This window comes from Pieris brassicae, chromosome 2 (genome assembly GCF_905147105.1).
Source record: "Pieris brassicae chromosome 2, ilPieBrab1.1, whole genome shotgun sequence".
NCBI classification, from domain to species: domain Eukaryota; kingdom Metazoa; phylum Arthropoda; class Insecta; order Lepidoptera; family Pieridae; genus Pieris; species Pieris brassicae.
Genome location: NC_059666.1, coordinates 4813059 through 4827192, shown reverse-complemented (window position 1 = coordinate 4827192; position 14134 = coordinate 4813059). Strand labels below are relative to the sequence as shown.

Below are 14134 nucleotides of genomic sequence, written 5' to 3'. Positions count from 1 at the left end.
GAATTTCGAAGTATTTCAAATACCCCAAAAACATCGACATCACTCGTTACAAGTTCGAATGATGACTGGCAACTAATTTCACGCCTGTCAAATTACCCGTCAGAAATAATACCTGTCAAATTGACGCTCAAGTGTTTCTTTTCATGCATAGATTTACTTGATTTTACGCCAATATTTTAGGATATATATACGCGGGCTGTCATATTTTGCGGGGGACTACTAGGAATATTATGTTACATGACACATAAATTGAGTGAGATGTACAAAGTATGTTTATATTTTGTATATTTTTGTTTAAGTATAATTCTGACAGTATATGTACGAGTCGTTTTAATTAACAAAAGCTTGCTAACTCTGTAGTCTATGACTAATTTATGTCTCAATTAAAACTAAGAAAGTAATAGAATCCGTTTATTCTAATACCTTTTAAAGTTCATGAGACATGAGACATAGTACAAATTAATAAAGTCAATTTTTAGGGAGATTTAGCTTAGCTGCTTAGTTTTTCCGCGTCAGAGTTGCCTGATCGCGTACCGAAAATGCTATTAGAAGGTAGGTAGAAGTAAACCTTTTAAAATATATACATTGGGATTCCAGCAATAAGTGTAATTCTTATAAATACTAAATAAAACTTTGGCGTTTTTTTTAAAGTTTGTATACAAAAGCCCTAAATGGAAAGCTGTGCCCGAAAACTCATTGAAATGTAATAACATTTTGTATTTCTGATTGTTACGTTGATGGGAATTTATTGCATAAATACCAACATTTTTAGTAGTGAATGGATTAATTTACAATTTTTGCTTCATATATAAAATTTTAGTCATAACCCTGTGCTTAATACTTTTAAACACGTACGAACAAACATTAAATAGAAAGTCGAAACAGATTTCTATATTTCATAGAAAACACAGTGAAATACGTAATAATAATTTAGCAATAAGCGTTACTAGCATCATTTTATTATTAGGGAGAAACCCCAGACTATTAGGGAAGTACAAGGAAAACTATGGAAGTAGCGATTCTACATCATAATTAAGAGAAGCGACTAACGAACACGACTAACGAAGAAGACTAAGAAGGGTTTGACGTCATCAGAATTTTTTGTTACAGAGTGCCAAAACCAGGCATTCAATTAATAATTGAAATCGGTAATAAGTTTAGCGTATCCTAGTCACCAATCATTAAAACAGTTCACAGCAACGTTATATGATGTGACTATGTATAAATTTTAATAAAATTATAGAATTTAAATGACAAAAAACGAAGTTTATTTATCAGCGAATATCATATTTTCTCAGTATATTTGTGTTTTGGAACGCGGCCAGACGGTGGACTATAGCGTCGCGTAACAATATAAATACTCTTGATTATTTATAGCTATATTCCTATTACAATTTTTGTATCATTTGACGGCTGCGAATATATAATAGATGATATAAGAAAGAGTTATTATTCTTTCAACAAGAGGTGGCGTATCCAAGATAGCAACAACACAGTGACGCTACCTTTTAGACTTTGGCCTGAAATTTCTGTTCGTGATATTTTTTCCTTAATAAGTAAAAAATATGCCCGGTCGAAAGGCTTATGATAAATATAATCACAAAACAGATACATAACACCAAAGACCCTACAGTTAACGCGATTGTTGTTTTTTCATGTTTGATGGACATAACGGAGTCATAGTTCGTGCTATGGAACTCTCGAAGGTTACTCTTAAAGTGTAATACAACAAAGGTAAAACATCCATCATAAAAATATCGATTTTTATACGTCAGTCACGTCACAGATTAGTCGAATTGACGATGATCTAGCCTAATCTAAATAAAAAAAAAAGATCTAAAACATGTTTGCTTAAAAGATACAAGAAACTACGACGTCACACCCTTTTCTTAACTACCTCGATTGGAAAATCTTTACTTTTAAGTAGGTACATACTACATACATAAGATACTCTTCTTTCTATGTTATGATCTTTTTGGTCTTTGGATGATATTATTTTTCCTAGATATACGTAATAATAATAAAGCCACTTTAAATACCACTATAAAAGAAGAAACGGGTGTTAGTTTTGTTATTATACTAAGTCTACGTTAGTTATTGTTATTTCCATAGTATTCGTGTCCTGCATTATAGGTATCCGTTTGCTTTATCCAAATTTGCTTCTACCTGAACTTTCCATTTTGACCTGTTCTTGCATTCTCCATGTATTTCTCCCCAGAAACCTTCCACATTTCTTTTATCTGGAGATCCATGGGGTGACTTTGGCTTTCGGTGGCTTATTATAATAATTTAAGAACATACTACGCAACTTTACGTTGTAAAATGTATTAATTCTCATACTGCCTGCATATTTTTTGGCTGAGACTATTTTTGATACTAAGCACTGTAAAATAAAAGTCCTGTGCTATATATTGAGTAGGACTGTTTTTAAGGTCATTACTATTATAATTATTAATGGGCGCTACGCGTGTATAAATTGCCGAGATAAACAAGAACTGGGTCTAGTTTAAAATAGGATTTTAATAAATAAACACTATCACACAAGTAGGCTTTATTTAAAACAATGCCTCCATTAGTTTAATGGATTGGACAAATGGAACAATGATTTCTCGCTTGGTTTAGTTGCAGCTTCCCTTGTGATTTTTTAAGTGGAACAGGAAAACTATTATCCAAAAAACTAAATCGAATGTACAATAATTGGTTTCTTGTAACGACTCAGGATATTTCCTTTAAATGAGTGATGAAAATCTAAGTAACTTGGATATTTGTATGTTTGTTTATTACTTAGGAAAATATGGATTTTTTAACTCTTTTGCCATATAATAGAAAAGTATAATTAAAAAAAATTACATGGCGTTATATAAGAATTAGAATCGCAAACCAAATGTTAGCAATCATCGCACACTTGAAGCCAAAATTCAGTTTTCAGAAGTTCTTCAGTTTTTCTCACACTCATAAATTGTAATATAATATAACATTCTTGTTTCCGATAATACCGAATAGGTAACAACGTGTCACTTAGATTTAAGAAACCATAAATTAGTCAAGTTGCCAATATTTGAGCCGATATTTTTAATATAAGTTTATATATCAAGTTAGTTTTTTGTTAATCCAGCGCCGCAACCCTAAGGTAGATAAAAATATATGGACTTCGCCTCCATTGACGTCAGATAAACCAGAGTGGCTGAAGTATACTGAGTCAGGCATACTAAAGTCACGAACTAGCAAATATGGCTTAATCTAGATTTAAGACAAATTTTAGAACGTTTTAGGTTAGATAAGATATTTTGGATCGTACTTTTTATGTTTAAGCCTTAAATAGCTGTTTAATATTTGGCTTTGTCGATCTAGTGTATAATAATATTATAAAGTATTAGAACATATATAGTTTTTTTTAATGTAACAGTCGGTAAACAGGCAGGAGGTTAACCTGATTTTAAGTGATACAGCCGCCAATGGACATCCAGACATTTTAAGAATGCTCGCAAGTGCGTTGTCGGCCTTTTAAGAATTTGTCCGCTCTTTTCTTAAAGGACCCTTAGTGGAATTAAATTAAATAATTCAATGGGTAGCTGGTTCCACACAGCGGTAATATTATGTTAGTTAGTATAAGCTCGTGTTTTAAATAATTAAAGCCAGTTGACACGCAGCTTCAAACAAAAAGTTTCATTCAACATACATTAGAACATCCCTTCAAAAACCGCCACCGACCTTAACACGTAACTTTTTCCTACGGGATATTATTACATATAAAACTTTTTACTGTAGTATCTGTGTTGATGAGTATCCGTAATATATCTTTACTTGATCTTGCATTATATGATCTATATATAAATTAATTGCTGTTCGTTTGTCTTGCTAAACTCGAGAATTGCAAGACCGATTCGATGATCTTAATATATTAATATTTTCCGGAAGTTCAAGGAAGATTTCAAGATAAACAATAGGAAATGAAAATACTAAAAACGATAATGTCGCTTGTCTTTTTAGAAATATGAATTGTCACTAAGTTGTCATATATTAATACATTCCTTCAGAAATATAGATATAGTATGGCGTCCGATCTCTTTGATCTGTTTTAAAAAATTTATATTAAGATTGGACAAAAATATATGGAGGTGATACAAAGTTCACCGGGTCATCTATTTATGTACTAAAATTATGATCCAAGGACGTTGACAATGTCACGATTAAAGAGTTTACTAAATCTTCAGGCTCATTAAATTAGAAATATTCTAAACGATTTAGGAATGAACCGTTTTGACCACCCTGCGATGACCCAAGACGCGTTCCTAGTCTTGCAGGAGACCCCAAGCTACGCATCCCAAAACGACTATAAAGGCCCTCAAATCCAACAGGGAGATACCAATCCCAAAACAAAATTGTTAGACGCGATAGAGAAAAAAGAAATCGCTTTTCGGGACCCACGGTCATAAACACAAACTCACCCTATTTCATGCCGGGGTGTCGTAAACATCCTTCAAGATTAGGTAAGATGTAGTAAAGTCAATCAAGCAGAAATATTAACTAGTTGCTGAATCGTTGTCTAATCTTTTTTCACAAGACATTTAACATTCCAGCTGAAAGGGTCAAACAATTGCTTCATTCTTGTCTTCAGCTCTCGTCTTATAATACTATCTATAAATTGCTATAAATATGGCTTACATACACAAAGTCATAATTTAGAGATAACGATTACTTAAGTTATTTCAAAAGTTTAGTAATAATTCAATAAAAGCACAAAAATGATTAATAAATAATTAAAATTCAACCAGGCTAAGTATGACTTAAGTGCATCAAATTTTTTTTGAAGAATATGTACGGAATGTAACTGTTTCATGCTACAACGTAACCATTGTAATCAGAGATATAAACATAATATTTGTATACAGAACTTTCATGATTAATGGAGATTAGGTATTTTCGCTGAGTTTGCATGTTTTCGCATAATAACATTTTGCAATTGCGTGTCCAGGATTGGTTGCACTGAATATTGGTAATCTCATAACGTTAATGAGAGTATACAGGACATTAATTAAACTGATTTTAATTCAAAATAATTGTTGTTCAACACGCTCGTAGCGTTGTTTAACCCAAATTGAGTTTGACCGGCCATACACCAATGGAAACCTGTTTGTAAGTTGTAGGAAAACATCGCGAATATATAGTCATGGCCCGAAACTTAAGGCATGTCAGGTAAAGAAGGGCTATCAATGACGAGAAATGCTCCTCCTTCATACCCTATACAGAACTTTATCACGCTCCTATAACAACCTTTGTTCGAACGAGCATTGAGCGAAAACAATACATATATGTACATAAAGGGAACTCGTTTGGCACATGCTTCTTGTCTGCTTTAACGCTTTCATCCAAGTGTTATATAGTGCTTTGTAGTACACCTGGAAAATAAAAATGGAGAATGGAAAAAAGAAGGCAATCATTGTCATTACTTCTTTTTTTTATTTTAAAGGCCAAAAAGTGGCCAGTATCAAAGCAATTGGAGATAAAAACTTTTTTGTATCATTTTTTAAATTATCTTTTATAGTAGAAATTACATAATGTAATTTAGCAAGAAAGCAAAAGACATTTTTGTTTTCTGTTGGGTATAATGTGTTGAACTTATATACCTAGTCTAGCCATAAAGATAAGATCTTTTGCTTTCGGACAGGATTTCTTCGAATTCTTTCCCTTACTGCTTTGACCACCTTTTTCATAGGAACACTACGTGGCTGGCCGGATCTTTTTCCGTCACAAACAGGGCAGGACTCGTTATACCTATTAATAGCTCAGTACACAAACATTTTACTAATACCAAGCGTATGGGGAGTTTTAAAAATTGCATTTATCACCACACCATTTGAATATCCCAAATACTGTACAATGTATTGGCGCCAAAATGAGAAAACCCAAATGAATAATGATTTAAAAATGACAGATTCTAAATTCAAATGTAACATTTCGTTAATTTCAATTGAAATAGTTTTATGACTAGACTAATTATAATGTAAATATTTTCTGACTGCGTAAGAAATCATTAACTTTAACATTTCCTTTACTTAAAAATAACAATGCACTTTAATACAATTTGATTAATTACATTCAAAAATATACATTCTCAGTTATTTGTGGTGCATAAAATTATAATAACCCCGCGTTTGTGAAGCAGAGATTGAAACGTTTAATTATTTTGGCGGGAAACAGCGCGACGCCATTTTGTACGGGATAAACACTATGACAAATGGCGTAAATAAATTATTTTGTATTTGTTATTTACTGAATTTTCCAAATGAATTTAAGTGTTTTGCCTTTATACCGCTAAAAGTTATCACAATTAAACCCGTGGGTATTTTTCTTTTCACTTCCAATGTTAAAAAATAACCATAGGTTTGTATTAAAGGTCTTAGAATATGTAGTAAATAAATAGTTTAATAGGGATTAACTATTTTATTTGTTCAGGAGTGAGGGCACGTATTGAGGTAAGAAGTCACAAGCCTTTTTACCGGGATTTTAAAACCTTTGGTGGACATAATTGAACTCATTTTTTTTATAACATCGTGCGTTACATAACAACGGGGCAAGCGCCATACTACAAGGTTTTTCAGCGTATCTTCCCTCTGACATCATAACTCATATTTATTGTTGACTCGGCCTTATATTCTTGAATGCAAGTCTTGTGGAATGCGAATAACCTTCTTCGGAGATATTAAACGGCTGAGTATAAATAAAATTCAATAGAAAATGCTTAGTTGACTTAGATTTTAATAACGCTTAGTAATAAATTCTAAAGCACATTTAATGATTGAGATGTAATAATAAAAATATTTATAAATAATATAGTTAGGTAAAGTGTAGTTAATGACACATGTAATTTTCAAACTTAAGGTCGTGCGTTCGATCCCCGGCTATGCTAAAGGGCCTAAATGAACGACCAATGGAAAGCTAATTTTAAAATATTACAAGATTATATAAAATTACAAGCTGTGAACATAATTTATGATTTTATGAAAGTCTGAACGCACGCTTAACATATATACAAAGTTATACCCATCTATATATACACAATGTTCGCCATTATCCGAATATTGTGTATATGTCCTTATTTACATAACCTTTATTTAAATAATGAATGCAAGTTACGAAAAACATCTTGTATTAGATTTTTTGGGACAATTTTCTATTTTTATTTTTATTGTTATTCTGAATTCAAAGCCAAATATAACACATCAAAAACCATAAAAATTTATCCAGCCGTTCTCTAGTTATGTGTTCGAACAAACCCGTCTATGTGTTATAGTGAGTGAGGAAAATGTTTGAATGACGAATTGTATAAGCTTCCACGGTTTCAAATTAAATTAAAAATAGGTAATCCAATAGCCTCAATCATCGTCAATGAATAGACGCTACAAATAAATTATATAAACACTCTTTATTTGGATACCATACTTCCACCACGTGACATTTATTTCAATAAAGTCTTATAGGATGTGATACTTAAAATATATAGGTGTAGCTTTACAAATAACCTAGTCACATCTTATCATGTATTAAAACAAACAATCATCATAAAAAACAACCAATTTTCTTACCCTTCTACTTCTTTTTAGTAAAAAAATGCCTTATAATTTTTAAGTTCATTAGGATTAAGCTTGTAATTAAATTTAGGAAGCTAGGTTAGCACCATATCACCTCCCTCAGATAAGAACAAAAGCTAGCGCGGCCGCAGAGCAGGCCGAAAATAATAAACGACAAAATATAAAAGTCATTCCTTCAACTTTGATTTTTTCTTCGGTGTAGAGACTTGCGGATGTAGTGGACGGGCGCTAATTAAAGATTGGCGCCCAGTATTATCAACTGGTGACCCCAGAGCTGGTGCTTTCCTCACTCCAGTCAGCCTTAAATAGATACTGCCACAGTTACCAAACTTTTAAAATTTAATTTAGTATTGTATTTATCCATTTTTAATTACACTCACTCCTGTCTAAAGTGTCTGGGTCTTCGAAACAAGAAACTTCCAGCGCTCCCTGACCTGCCACCTCCCGCTAATTGCTGGCTTTCAGCAATTAATTTTAACTATTATTACTTTCCTAAATATCGAAGAAGTGGAGCTTCTCCTAATTCCTTCACTTATCTCTCAAATTTAAAACTCGTCTTAGCGGTTACATATGTATATATAATATATTTACCAATGTACCAACACGAGGATTCTACTGATTCCTTATATATAGCACAGACATTTCATTAGTATGTACAGCGCGTATTAAATTAACGTTTAATTCGTGACCCATTTAACATACTATATTGGGCCGTAATGTGACCGCAGAAGGCTTGCGCCAACTCATAATTTTATTAAACGATTGTCTAAATTTATTTTACGGCCGGTTTGATGGTTTTGTTAAAACAGATTCATTCTTGTTTTTTATCCACTGTTTTCCACGTAGCTTAACTTTCTTGATTTTTTATCAACTTCTTTATACTCATACGATACTGCAAGACAGTTTTAGATTTTTTTGTTTTTAAACAGGTTTAATTAAAATCCAGGTAAGAAATACTTATTCTAAATTATTACTTTTATCAATTAAATTGTGATTTATACAAACATCTACTTCGTTGAACTATTTCATATGTTTTCTTAAAATTCCAGGTCTACCATGACTATTGATGGCAGACACGAAAACTAGATATACAGTTTGAAATAAAAGAAATATTTAGACTAATACGATTTTAATATTTATCTAATTGATAAATCGTAAAATACTAGTATGTTTTTTCGGATATTTCGATAATTCGACTCCGCGTCCCACTGTCCAGTCCACTTTATATTTATTTCAATACAAAGAAAGAAGCGCCCATAGATAACTACAACGACGGGAGCTTGCGTGTCTGTTGCCAACCTTTGAGGCACGCTCTTCTTTAAGGCTCTTAAGTCGTAGATTTGGAAATATCTGGCAACAGCAGCTGGTTCCACAAAGGTTGTGCGCGTCAGAGAGCCCCTTTCCGTCACGCTGTGTTGTGGAACGCTATTCTAGGTAATACATTAAATAATAATAACAATGTTTGCATTGAAAAAAGATTTCATAGTCTTCAAGTTCCAACGTCTATGTTGTTTCGAGTCGATGTTTCAATTTGATGAGTATAAAAACGATACCAATAACGTGTTCTCTGGGTATTCTCTGTAATTTTAGTTAATTCATCATCGTCTTACCACGTTTGTAGTTAGCTAAAATATCCAATTAATATTCAATATTTTATGGTTTTAGTAAACCTCCTTGTGGTCGAGCATTTGAAAGTCTAATCAATTTAAATCAAGTCTCCTCAACTATTCAAATTTTCAAGTTTGCTGATACCAAAAATATTGAAGTTTCTACAAAGGGTTACAAATTTGTTTTTAAAGGAATTCCAAAGGGTCATGAAAATTTGTATACTATATTAACCAATTAAAAATGTTGGTCTAGTGGCTCTCAACCCTGAACGTTCGAATCACAGCTGTGGACCTATGTTTAATTTGATGTACGCACTTTCTCCTACAGTGCACGCAAACATCATGAGGAAACCGGCACGCCATAGACACAAAAATCTACATGGGTCAGGCACATAAGACTGATCACCTACTACGTCTATGAAATAAAAATGATCAACGAAACGTATTAAATCTGTATTGGTTAAAGCGCCACTGGATTATTATTGTTTTATTATATTTGTGATTGATTGATTTTCAAGAATATAAGCACTACTTGGAAGGCATATTTAATTAATCACAGCAAGTGATTGATTATATAACTGGGTTATACGAATTATCGTTAAAAAATCGATAAAAAATAATAAATAAATTTTAAAACATAGTTTTGTATACTCGTCTCCTCTGGGCGTCGTTAACGCCACGTGATTATGGTATACAGTACAGTTCCATTGACGAATTTAATGACCGGGATAGAGGTTATATATCGTAATAAATCCATAAGTAAAGCTTATATGTCCGTATTATATTTTTATCTTTAACAATATTTCAACTGCTATACTATCAATTTCATGGAATTAAGCTTTGCGTTATTATACTACCATTTATATAACTCGACATTTTTAATTTACTGGACAAATTGTTTAATTAAAACTTAAAGTAAACCATTATTTTAGAACGAACGTTAAATGAAACTGTTCTCACTTATAATCCACAAACGACAGCTCCATAACTGTGTTAATGGAAAAACTGGAAGCTAAAATGTACTTTTATTCTATACGACACGATGTGGTAAACAAGATAACGTTGGCATTGTATTGAAGTTCTGTGTTTATAGTTATATACTGTTCTACAGAAGGAATTTTTATAATTTCTTATATAATAATAATTAAGCCTCATTTATTCCTTGAAATAATACTATATCAAAAGCTACATCCTTTTATACAAAATTAGCTATATTTTTTTCCATTTCCGCTGATTTCCCCTTATTTTTCGTATCAATAATTTTTGTTTTGTCTCTGTAAATCCTTTCTCGTCCTTTAGTTTTAAAAATAATACTACACTGCGTTCCATTCTTCGTTGACAGGTTATTTTAATAATTACTCAACATTATCTAAGTATAACTACTACATAACTTAGTAGATATACAGTAGTATCAAACTAAAAGTACTGTCCTGTTTGTCTGAGCTTTCAAAGCTGAGATCTATATAGCAGCACCCAAATATAAACATTTATGAAATCATACGAAGACTACATATCACTATATTAATAGAACTATTAAAAAACAAAAATGTATTTTGCATAGCATTTAATAAACGCGTAAAATCGGATCACACCCAAATCGGAAACTGTAAAGGTGATTAAATACACAGGAGAAATGCACTTATAAATCGTTTTACGTTGCAATATTAGAGGCTTTGTTCTCAGAAAAATATTTTCTATAGTAAACTTTGTGTTAAACAAAATATATATAGTAGTATCATTACTATATTGTTTGAATACATTAGCAGTTTTATTAAATTTCTAAATAAATAATAGAAATCAGTAATTATTTTCACAGAAAAGAAAATTGTTTTCACAGTCTCACCATGTTATTCACCATGGACTGGATTCGATTTCCGCAAAACAATAAACATGTAGTGTAATAATAAACATCTACAAACGTCATACCCTGAAACGTTAAACAAAATTAATCCAATCGCTAACTAACAACTTCTTGACTGTACCCATTGGGGCTTAAGGGCCGGTCAGTGGTTAGACTGGTCGAAGATCCACCCTTTCAGCCCACAATTATATCTAATCTACTTATAACAAAGTTGCTTTTCCTTAATATAGTAAAATAATGTTTTCATTGTAACTGACTTGCTATGAAAAATACAAAATTTTCAGTTGCAAGTCGACAAATCTGAACTAGCAGTTTTAAATGGCCGCTTAGCAATTTTGCTCTGGACGTAACAAATGGTTATGAGAATAAAAAATATTTTTAATGAAACATAAAATTTGTTCTGAATTTGAAAAATAGATTTCGGGATTATTTTGTTGAAAAGGATTTTTTTACAAAATCTGCAAAATGTGTATTGTTAATTAAGATGTATTAAAGTAATTCTCTCACTAACAGGGTCATTAATAATAAAGCTCTCCGGATCAGATAAGCCCGGTAACTTTATAACCCGGCAACTCTATAAAGACAATCTTCAAGAGTATGCGCAGATACATCTCTATTCCATAACTAAATATATTATTTTATTATAGCGCGACAACAGTGCAGTGATAATAGAAATACTCTCTACCACTGTATCTGAAGTTTTTGTTTTTAATTTTGATGGCGTTATGTCAAGATAAACCGCTGATGTCACGATGATCGGGGGACAAAAAGTCATTATTAACGTATTTTTGTTAAAAAATCTTTTTCTTTTATCTTAATGCGTACTAAGATATTTATGGCAACATTAAATACCAAAGAGAACCCTATTCCAGTTAAAATGTGAAACCTAACGAAGTATATAACGATATATGAAAGCTGTGAAAACTGTTTTCAAACTTAAAATTTTTACAATTTTGCTTTGAAAGCTTTTGTTACAAAGTTAAAAATTGCGTATAAGCGACTTTGTAGAATTGCAATGCTTTTTGATGAGAAAAGGCATGTTCATAATAATGTAGCCTTATTAGTATATAAAGAATCCACGGTCTTAACCTCAGATCCTCAGCCTTCTATGTGTGAGACACGTTATCGATTTTTGTATTTGAGACTTATGGTCGACGGACGAAGAAAAGAGCGTATCATTTCTTAAAAGGCTTCTGTCAATGTGAGTGTCCATAGGAGGTGATATCACTAAACATTGGGTGAGCCTCCTGCCCGTTTACATAAAAAAAAATGTGACATGCTGGCTCACTATGTTTAACTTCACCGTAATTGCGTTCTTAGAAAGAATATTCCATGAGCCGCGCTGCTTTTATTACAAATACTTTATTTAAATATTATAATATATAATTTAATCATTAATTAAAGAAAAAAATATTAACCCATGAAATTCTGATAAAAATTTAATATTGTTAAAGACAGTAGTGTTTTGACGTGCCATTCTTCAGCGTCTTTGGTTAGTTCGATCCCAGACAGTACTCATTTATTTTTCATTATTTCATCTGAGACGAAGACATGCTCATTTATAATGAACAATGCCTAGTTTAATACTTAAGCTGTGTTATAATAAAATTGTTTCTTTGTCAGGGCCGTAATGGAATAGCTTGGAGCTCTCGCGGAGGTCGTAGGTTTGATCGCTTGCTTTCCACCAATGGTATTGGCTATGTGCGCATTAACACTCGCTCGCACGATGAAGGAAAACATCACCTGGAAACCGGCATGCTTTAGACCCAAAATGATGACGGTGTGTATCAGAAAGATGGCTGATCACCTAATTGCCTATTTGGAAAATAAATGAGTACGAAAGAGATTCAGACATCTTAGGCTCTAACCTAAAAGGTTGTAGTGCCACTGTTTTTTTAATGAAACGCGCGTCACATTTTTCCGTTACACGTTTTGTTGTCCCTACCACGTTTGATTCGAAGAGATTCGAAGCCATTAATAACAAAAATATATCATAACAATAACAATGATAGTAATAAATCTTTTACCATTAATGAAATTCTGTAATAATCTTAGTAGTAATAAGGTAAAATGAAATAATTGTATTATTTGTATTTATGTCTATGGTAATAAAGGCCTTTTATTAAATTTTATCTTATTTAACCAATTTCTGTAAAGTTGTGTATAGTAAAGTTGCGTATTGCGCATTTTTCGAAAAATAAGGTCATAAAGAAGTTTCACTTCTTACGTGTGTAAACTAGTACACGCACACATTTTTTGTATTTATGTCTAATGCTTTGTTTTTAAGAAAATAAGTTTGATGGGTTAAATTTAAATTAAATTTTTAGCTATTATGTATTTTTTATTATAACTAAATATGTAAATCTATAAAAAAAACAAAAAAAATGTGGCATTGGAAATCTATTAAACATAAAATCTTTCTTTACAGATACTCGGAGATACGAATGGTAAGTGTTGAAAGGTGGAATAATTCCGTGTTAGCACTTCTCTGTGTTACTTAGTGATTTTTTAAAAATAAAGCACATGTTCTAAGCCTTTCTGTGTTTGTACACTTATAGGCAATAAAATAATGGAATAAAAAATACATAATTTTGCATTTCAACTAGGTATATATCCCCTAATTACAATTACGAGTATGAGAGATGCTCAATTTTTTTTTCTTTTTAATTTCCCTAAAAAACGTTTTGTTCATATATTTTTGATACTTATCTAGTTTTATCTTGTTAGGAAAAGTCTATTTATATTTCTTATATTCATAGGCTCCCCACTCGACTAGCCGTCTCGCGATTCCGCCCCTATGCTTTTGTTGCAGTGAGTGACGTGTTCTGATGTTAGACGTGAATATCAGATTCAATAATGGCTCATAGTTTAATGATCTATAATCAAACCTCAAGTTACAAATTTGAACAGAATGAATGTGTAAACTTTAAACAACGTTTTGGCAGCTTTTTCGACAATCTAAAACTATTCCAGCCACATCGTAAACGTGAAGTAAGCCGCGGTTGATACCACAGTTACGGAATTTGCATTTGAACTATTTATTACCAATAATTCCATAATTACAATTCTAGGCT

General features: G+C 31.9%; 1 protein-coding gene across 2 annotated transcripts in view; it reads left to right on the top strand.

Moving 5' to 3' along the window:
- LOC123720223 (octopamine receptor beta-2R) overlaps positions 1 to 14134 on the top strand; it is a 58148-nt gene that overhangs the window by 21160 nt on the left and 22854 nt on the right. The window contains exon 2 of one of the 2 annotated variants that reach the window (XM_045676761.1): positions 13489 to 13507. The exons of the other annotated variant lie outside the window; for it this stretch is intronic. The gene's annotated coding sequence lies outside the window, so the exon portion shown is untranslated. The remainder of the gene's footprint in view (positions 1 to 13488; positions 13508 to 14134) is intronic. 2 annotated transcript variants of the gene reach the window in all.